We start from the raw sequence: 9,367 nt of genomic DNA, 5'->3' as shown, positions 1-9,367 counted from the left end.
ATGAGCACCTGCCTTGTTTAACGCGGCCTTTGTGTCAAAAGCCCGTCCGACAGCTATCACACGCAAGCTTTCTAATCCCGCTTTTGGCGGGCGCTCCGTTCGCTCTCGCTCTGCTGAAACGTTTGCATGTTCAGCTCTGTCTTTGCAGAGGAGGCTACTGCAGCTACCGCTCTGTCGCTGACAACGGTTGCGTGCCAGAGCTGAGACAAGGGGCTGCTTGCACAAGAGATCTAGACAAGACGGCACACAGCTACAGCGGGAGGCTACTGATAGTGATCGGAGTGTCTCTGTGCTCCTCTTTACAAACATTGCAACCCTCAAAACAAAAGCTCCCCTCTCTCCCCTTTCTCTCTCTCTCTCTCTCTCTCTCTCGCTCTCGCTCTCTCTCTCTCTCTCTCGCTCTCGCTCTCTCTTGCTCTTTCTCACCAGGATATATGACATGCAGTCATTCTTAGGCTGTTGGTCTTCGGGGGTCACTTGTTAAAGTTCATGTTTTTTGGCGCTTTGCCTACTCCTAAGTCTTTGACCTTCGGCAATGAACCGAAGAAAAGTGGGCCCAAGTCGCCGGTGAATGGCAGAGATCCGGAGAACAAAAGCCATTAAGGAGGCCCTTCTGTTGAGCCACAGGTTCTAAAGGCCAGGAATGTCGGTGCTCTGAAAAAAACCGCAGGAGCCTAAAGAAAAAAAGGCCTCCACACCCCTTAGTCAATTGGACGAAGGCACGGAACGGGATATTCGGCGCTCTTTTCTAGAGGCGCTCTAAAAGCAAAAAAGCGCCTCTTTCACAGTTGACGCTGTCAGGGGTGGTGCTGATTTGACAGGACACCTGTAATTCCTCCAGTTAAACGCGGTGTAATCCCTTACTTTAAATGGAAGATAAAGAGACTCGCACAAAGCCTCTCCCACTGAAGGGGTTTTGCCTCCCATACAGAACAAATTATACATGACGAATGCCGGGCCCGGTCTTGTACCAGGACACTCCTCTGACAGGCTCAGTCCACTGGAAAGAGCTGAACAATGGAGCGCTACAGCTCTCAGTCTGTCAGTCAGTGCAAAAGGTGCCATCTCCCACCTGTGCAAACAGCTCCTTGTTGCCTGGTCACACAGACAAAGCACATAGACACACACACACACAGAGACTGTGACACACCGCTGAACTCTACAGAGACGTTCACCACTGCAGGCCTCCGCTAAGCCCCGATAAAAACACGTTTCAAAGGCCTGCCGCTTTCCTTTTGTGTTTTAAAGCCTGGTCTATAAATACCAACACTTTTCAAAACGCTATGTGCCAAAGCAATCCGGCACGACCAAATGCGTCTCATTAACTGCCTTGTTTACGTAAACTGGCTTTTCACCCACAAAAAGCGACGTCCTTCGTAGCAGCGCGAGCGTGTTTAACATAGATCACGGCTACAAAGACGAGGCTTGCGATTTTCAAAACAAAAATAAAGGGGAAGCATTTCTGGTCTCCATCTGGGATTAAAAAGAAAATATAGGGTAAGACAGAACGCCAGGCTGCGAGACTGACGGCATGTAGACTTCTGAGGGGCTGACATTAAGATGCTGGTGTGTGTGTGTGTACGCGTGTTTGTGTGTGTTCTCTGACCACACACACACAAACACACAGAGAGAGAGAGAGAGAGAGAGAGAGAGAGAAAGTGAGATCTGCCATGATGAACATCATGTTCAAATTGAATAACTATACCATTTCCCATTCAAACATGCTGGTTAACTAGCTTGCGTTTACAGTGCCAGAAAACACACACACACACACACTCACATGCATACACACACGCACACACACGCGCACACACACACATATATAGATACACCCACACACAATCATTTCTGCCAAAAAATCCTTTCCTTGACTAAAAAAGGGAAAGAAAAATATAAATTGCAGCATTAGTGAACTCCCTTTGAAATCACCATGGATGCTAAGATAGATGTTGAAGTTTCGAAATCTTGTAACTTATTGTTCTGGCAGACGGTTCAATTACGACAGTTATTCTCTTTCATCCTCAAACCAAAGGAGAGTCCAAACTAACAAACACAAAATAAAGCCCCACAAAAAAAAAACAAAAACAAAAACAAAACAAAAAAAAAAACAAAAAACGCACCATCCACCTCATTCTACCAGTTAAATTTCCATGTTCATGTTTAGATAAACCATCTTTCTGGGATCTTCACGCAGTATTACCTACTTCTCTGCCGCTGTGACCAGGTGCAGGACGGGCAGACTGAGGCAGCAGGACCAGGTCCAAGTCCTGTTCCGACACGTGGGCACAGACCCACACACGACTCAGATTACAGGTCCTGCTGTTTGTGTCTGCTGGCACGATTAGTCCGCGGCCGTGACGCCCAGGTAACGGATACGCTTTAACACCGTAGTCTCATCAAGATCCCGCACGAACATAAACATCCAGGAAACGCTACAACAAAAATAAAAAACGATAACCCAAAACAGATTTCGACCCAAGACGTAAGCAGATAAGAGATGAGGCGCTTTTTTGCGAAACGCGTTTTTCTACAATCCGGCCTTTGAAACTCTAGCCAGACGTGCACGCACAAGCCATTCCACATGTGTCTTAAATTTCAACATCAGCACACCTGACACAAACAGCCATTTCATCACTGAGGCTCTTCATTACTTGATTCAGGTATGATCCAGACAGAGCGGGCCAGATGGTCCAAAAAAAAAAAAAGGCCTGGTCTGGTTTGATTACCACTGGTTTTACAGCGAGCGTTACTGGACCAAATGAAGTGTGCAAACAGACCAGTTTATAAACAAGACACCCCAGCAATGGGACCCTTTATCCCAAAGGTGATAAGACAGACTGGAGATAGACTGTTATACTGGTGCTGGGGTGGTAGACCACAGACACACAATGGCTCCAGCAGAGACCTCCATTATCACCAGTGTGATAAGTCAATGTGCCTGCAGAGAGACATTATCTGCCTAATGAACTGGGGGAGGCTGACACCTGCTGAGAGAAGCAAACAGAAGAGAATGTTACAGCTCTGCGATTCCCTTACAAGGTTAACAGTACAATAACGCTGAGTTCCTCCAAACAAAGACAACCTATCACAGGAATCTTCACAATTAATCTCAGCTTCTCCCATTAGGCCGCCTACGTCTGAACCGTCCATCAGCTGAACCTTCTCACAATCACAGGGTTGTTTGTGGATCTGATGAAGAGAAACCTGTGGCGTAGCAGGAGCCTGGTGCATAGACCCAAAGCTTTGTGAACTATGCCGTCCTGTGTGTACATTGAATTCATTCCCCACTAATCGAGTTTTGGGAGCATGTTGGAGAAACAGAGAGGCTGACGTCTGCAGGCGGGCCTTTGATGTTTGTGTTTATGTGTCTCTAAACATTTGGCTTTTTTGCAGGGGACAGAGGTATCCTGGCCAGTCGTCTGTGTAAATCAAAGCGCTCTATTTATTAGTTTGGGTATGGTCTGCTTCCCTCTGATTTAAAAAACAAACGGCCACTCACACAGGCTAGTTGTGACGCCATGAGGACTTCAGACCTTCCCTTTATAGACTTTCACTGCCTTAGTCCATGTGTTTTTAGGTCCAAGCTACGCAGACAGCAGCAGAGATGGAGAGAGAGAGAGACGGGCAGGAACTGTCTAACTGCAGGAGGGAGAGTAATAGACCGAAACACATTCCTTGAGCAGTCTGTGTTCACACTTAATCTGGCCTCGGCAGTGTGGGCGAGTGGTTCTGGAACACTGTTGTCTCAGTGCCCGGCACTGCCCTGAACACAGCCTGGGAGCCTGAGTTGGAGTCTGAGCTGGGAAGAGTCCATGCACCGTGACTACACAGACTGATCTTTCCACAAACCACATTCCTCCACCACGTTTAACAAAGCGTCCAGTATCACGCTCCTGTCTCTCACCTCACATGTCATTAGAGTCATCAGGAATGAATGGCCCGGATGTTTCATAGACGCTCCTTAGATTATAACGCGTCCCGCCTTAGCCTCAGTTGAACTCGTCATACTAATACTGACTACACGTACTCACATTAATCACTGGTATTCCAAATCCTTCACTACAAATATCCTTAAAACAATGAGCACCGCGGGGTTAACTCATGTTACTTACTCTATGTGGCTACGATCCCTGTATTAAAACACATCTGCTGTTTCTGGTCCTGCGCTATGGACCTTCCTCGCCCTCCCCGCCACGCTTCTCCGTTCTCCACACAGAAAAAGCAACGACGGCAAGAAGTCTCCGGGCTCCAACATTCCAGGGAAGAGTCTGACGAGGCAAAAAGGAAAGGAGCAATCCAAGGACAACAAAGACCGTGTACACTGCCGCCACCGCAGGCCCAGTTCGCAGACGCGTTCGCCAAACAGCGTGAGAGAAGAACAATCAGCAGATGCCCTGGTCAACGCAGAAGGGAGCGCGGTGTTTGCTCTGAGAGGTCAAGACCCGTCCACCCTGTTAACGCTGGCATTCTTACAGCCTCACTGATTGTCAGCAGGTCTAACTGATGCACCCATTGTATTAACAGGCCAGATTGAGGAACACATCCTAGCCATTAAGTTTTATGGCTTTAAAGCGTTAAGTCCATCGAGTGAATCTAACACTTCGCAGAATCCAGTGATGGTGTAATAGTAACAATAGAGGCTTTATAATGCAAACATTGCTAAGAATCTATTTATCCAAATTAAGATAAACATAAGAGAAAAAAATATAAATGTAGTTCCACAGTAACAACTAAATAACACGTCCAGCTGAAAGCTTTTTAAATTCTTGAGATAAACGAAGGTTGTAATTTTTAATATGCATGGTAAAAGTACAACGTAACTATAAACATATCTTAGATGCGAAAAATGGACCGTAACAGTGATAACATAATCATTGCTGGCTTTTTGTTTGTAACGGTTTGTTTTCTCCTTTTTTGCTCAGCTCCAGTCAGCAGGATGGTGGTGGAGCGCGAGAGAGGGTCCACAGCTGCCTTCAGCATAAAGCCGAACGTTCCTGCTGATTTACACAATCTGCAGCGCTGGACCTCTCACCGGGCTCGCGGTGACTCATGTTAACTGCTTTTTAACTTGGCAAGGGAAACAAACTTACGCACCTCTAAATTTCCACCCCAGTTCCAGGAAAAGGGGCCTCGTGTTTGCTCTTAAAGAGTCTGAACAGATCAAAATTGTTTTCTACAAAAAGCTGCTTTTATGTGAAGCCAGTGGTTAGTGTGCTGTGTCGGTAAACACATAACGCGGACGCTCCCTGATGCACCAAAACGAATGTTCACTATTCACTAAACAAATTCATCATGATTCAAAGAATTTTCAGACTCGCTCGACCTTTAAGTTTACCTTAATTCTGGGTCAGCGAAGGACAGGCGTCCACCAAATTACAGAATAATTCTTCTGAATTAAACATGGGAGGAGAGAGAGCTCTTTTCAAGTGGCTGCTTTCCTGACACCAACAAGACTCACTGAGGATGACTTTAAATCAGTTTCTACGAGCCCAGAAAACGACTGACTTTCGCTACATTCAAAGAATAAACGTTCACGTCAAAACTGTAGATGCTAAACACTCCGAATATTCGTTCAGCGTTAAAATCATAATTAGGCTACTCACCTCTGGCCTCACACGATAGCGCGACAAGCAATATCCCGGTGATTAAGGCAAGACGTCCTCCTTCACTGAACATCGTTACCACCGCTACCAGCACACAGAGAAAATTCAGTTAGTCCACCAAACCGTAGTGAGTGTTACGTAGTCCCATGCATTAAATTATATAGCCTATGGATGTCAGACGTCTGGAAATGGTGACCACATAAACACAGTTTACATTTCACTAAACTTACTCACGTCTCGCGCTGTCGCAGGTACGTAGAACCATGCGCCGTCAAGGCAAAACGACCTGAATTAAAACACCTTTGCGATTAACGTAGGGGGCTAAAATTTTGTTTAAGCGACGCTGTACTTTTTTGGAAAACTATTATACGCTACAGGATGTAAAAAGAAGTAAAGTCCATAGTCTGTTAAACTTCTCTCGCTTCATCCTCCTCTATCGAAATGGTCCGTCAGCATCCCTGGCCATGGAAAACTTCTGGGGACTACAGCTGTGGAGTTTTGGTAGCCAATCAGAAACCAGTCCGTATCCATCGCCATCTCAACAGCTGGAGTTTATCCGCGAGTGCGACAGGTAAAATTCGCGCGCCCTCTAGTGGAGAAATGAGTCACTACTTTTAAATTCTACGGTCAGTGAGAAGCCGTGGTAGCAGTCCCCGCCCCTTAATGCTGATTTTGGTGCAGCTCCATTGCCTGTATCCTAACATTAAATGGTAAAGGTAAGGAGAGGTATATCAAGATAAATTCTCCAGAATTCTACACACGGTACAACTGTTTCCACTAATACTACTCTAATTTTCCACTAATTTCACAGTGAACAGACAAGTCATAATTTTGTTAACAGTGGAGCAGCACATGTCAAAGAAAAGAAAGATGTATGACTAAGACCTGTTGAAGAACAAACAGCAACAAAAAAACATTTAAGTGTTTGCTATGGTCTGAAAAGAAACATGACAAACCATCACATTTCGATAAGTCTACATATATGTGTATATATACAGACTGCTGTGTAGAACACACAGTTCCTTGAGCTCTGAGAAACACTGGTTATCAGATTTGGAGGGCTCTGTGTGTGTTTACAATGAAACATCATTTCCACTGTGATAGTCACATCAGAATGATGAGGCTGTGTGACAAGACTCTAAGACTGAACTCATCCCTTTCACTCAAACAGGGCAATCCGATATATACACGTTTTTAAATTTCACCAATATTTCTTCATTAAAGAGGAGACCATTCACACATTTCATATCAAACAGCCAAAGCGCCACAAAGAAAGAGACCATGAAGAGAAAGGACTTAAAATATTTTTGTTTATTTAAGACATTTGTGAAGGGGGGGGGGGGGGGGCAAAGGCACACATCAAGTCCTCAACTGCACAGCCGACATTTCCTCCTCCATAGCGCTCCTGTGGACGGGAGACATGGGGTTAGCTTCCACGTTCATCAGTTAAACCATGTTTATTAAATTACACCAAACAATTAAAGCAACCTGTCACAGGTCTTCTTGTCAGGTAATAGTCGTATTGGAGTCAACATCTACCTGTGCCAGCCCTGTGTTTACTGTCCCAAGGGTAAAAATTCACCACAGCAGAGACAGCGACTCTGCCGTGGTGGTATCGACTTGGGGATGTGAAAACTCTTGGAGGTGAAACATATGGATAGATACCTCACAGTGATCAGTCTGCAGTCTCTCCTCAAAAGCCAACTATCTCGATGCTTCCTGTGGAAGAGGACAGTGACATCTCAGACACCCTTTTAAGGAAAAAGTTTATTGTATTGTAAGTCTAGCACTCTGTGCTCAGTGATTGAGAATTCTTCACATTACATTAAGAATGATGTGTTGATAAGTGATCATCACAGCACAGTCAATATCTAATCTACAGTGTGCTTAGTGAACCAATCCTTACCATCGGACAAGCGAGGGTGGGGACAGCGTTTCCTCCAATCTCGTTCGGAGACCGTCCCTGTCTTGGATAATCTGAGATACAGAGACACACTGTTAGATTCTGGACACTAATAGAGATTGCTCTATAAAATGCGATGTGAGTTTTTGGTAGAGTTGTTCGCCCCCCACACTAGGGCTGCTCCAGAAAGCGTGGACACAGCCCACTCTCTGAGGGGTAAAACGCTGCCTTAGCTTAGCATCAGCAACTACTAAAACAGCGGCTACCGAGCCAGGCCGGAACGGCAGCGCCTTCCTCTTCCAGCAGAGTAACACCGAGTCAGGCACGGGAAGGCCTGCGCAGCTGACTACCGCTGGGTTTCCCTGCGACGTCCTACTTTTCAGTACAAATAAAAATTCAGAGAACTTACTCAAGACTTTCTTAAAGTGTGGTCCATAAATGGAGACGCCGGTTTTCAGTCACACGCAGTCATCAACACCGCCATCTGGGGACAAAAAGAAACATTTTTCAATGCTTCTGAACATAAATCCATGCATGACTATGCATAAATGATGATCGACTATATTTTAGCGGCACGTAAATATACAACTAGAGCCCAAAACCCAAGGTAGTGCAGTTTGTTAAACGTTTGGTCACATAAGTGGAGAACACGTGTTCCTAAGTACAGACTAACTTTAGCATCGCTTTCAGAAGAATTTCAGTTCAACTTTCCATGCTAACCAGAGCAAAACGCTGCACCGTCGAATTAGGTTGATCAAAAACACGAAGTTGTGACTAAGATTCGTTATATCCAGCGCACAATAAGGCTAAGCCGGCAAGCTACACGGGACACTAGTTGATCAGTTCAAACATTTGACTTAGAGGTACATGAACTCACACGAGCTGCACTAAACTGCTAATATACGGCATGATGCCCGCTCACGCACACACAAATACCTTTCCATTATTTCAGGTTACTTCAGACGTGGACAGAGCTGCCCGGCGAAATGCTGCAGGAAGCAGCACATGCTCCCGCTTTTCCTCGTGCATTTGATTTAAATCGCGCTAACTCACGACCCGACCCTGCCTGCGTGCGACTGCGAGAGAGCTGAACTTAGCTAAGCATCGTATATATAGCCACACACCATAGAATATTAAAGTGGGGGACGGCCTCGCAATGCATGAAGGGATGTTGGAGAGCTGCACCTCGGAGGTTAGAATTTTGGCATCGATGACTTTCGAGAAAACGTCGCAGGTCAAGTTTTCTTTCAGTGTCCATATGTTTCAGCATTGTGACAGCAAGCAAAATAACGTGTCGCCAACAACAATAACAACAACAACAACAATAGTAGCATAGTTTAATTGCATAGTTTTCGTAACAGTCATTATTAGATTAGATTAGATTAGATTAGATTACTGGTGCTCCCCTGCCCACCCTCCAGGACTTGTACTCTTCAAGAACCAGGAAACGGGTAGGGAAAATCATCACAGATTCCTCGCACCCTGGACACAACCTATTTCAACTCCTCCCCTCCAGCGGCCGCTACAGAACCCTGTATACCAGGACTACCAGACACTTAGCACAGTATTCTAGCGATACTTATATACCTCTAGCGATGTTTAGGTGTGGCGTTGTTGCTTAAAAATAGTGCGATAGAATTAAATCGTCCGTGTTGTTCTCTCACACTAACCCGTTCTCCTCTGTCTGTGATAACTAATCATAATTAACGCATCTATGCACTACATTCTTTATTTGCTTTATTAAATCCTGACACCCCACTAATGTTCTTCTTTACCCCCCTCATCCTCTGTGTGTGTGTGTGTGTCTCATATGCTGGAGTATGAACACCTAGTGTGAGTGTGACTGTCTTCCTCCCAGGTG

The 9,367-nt window shown here is 45.4% G+C and overlaps 1 long non-coding RNA gene and 2 other non-coding genes across 3 annotated transcripts; all 3 read right to left on the bottom strand.

Annotated features, from left to right (window-relative positions):
* Positions 1 to 7,395: 7,395 nt before the first annotated feature.
* Positions 7,396 to 7,465, bottom strand: LOC115806234 (small nucleolar RNA SNORD63). Its single transcript, XR_004025136.1, has one exon. It is a non-coding gene; the product is annotated as a small nucleolar RNA SNORD63 (small nucleolar RNA).
* A 43-nt stretch (positions 7,466 to 7,508) lies between these two features.
* LOC115806070 (uncharacterized) lies at positions 7,509 to 8,552 on the bottom strand. Its single transcript, XR_004025110.1, has 3 exons — positions 8,443 to 8,552; positions 7,916 to 7,990; positions 7,509 to 7,580 (listed from the first exon to the last, which is right to left on the bottom strand). It is a non-coding gene; the product is annotated as an uncharacterized LOC115806070 (long non-coding RNA).
* On the bottom strand, positions 7,661 to 7,863 carry LOC115806225 (small nucleolar RNA SNORA74). Its single transcript, XR_004025128.1, has one exon. It is a non-coding gene; the product is annotated as a small nucleolar RNA SNORA74 (small nucleolar RNA).
* Positions 8,553 to 9,367: the final 815 nt, after the last annotated feature.

The sequence above is a fragment of the Chanos chanos genome, chromosome 2 (genome assembly GCF_902362185.1).
Source record: "Chanos chanos chromosome 2, fChaCha1.1, whole genome shotgun sequence".
In the NCBI taxonomy this organism is placed as follows: Eukaryota; Metazoa; Chordata; class Actinopteri; order Gonorynchiformes; family Chanidae; genus Chanos; species Chanos chanos.
Note: the sequence above shows the minus strand (reverse complement) of the source record. Positions and strands in the feature narration are given on the sequence as shown.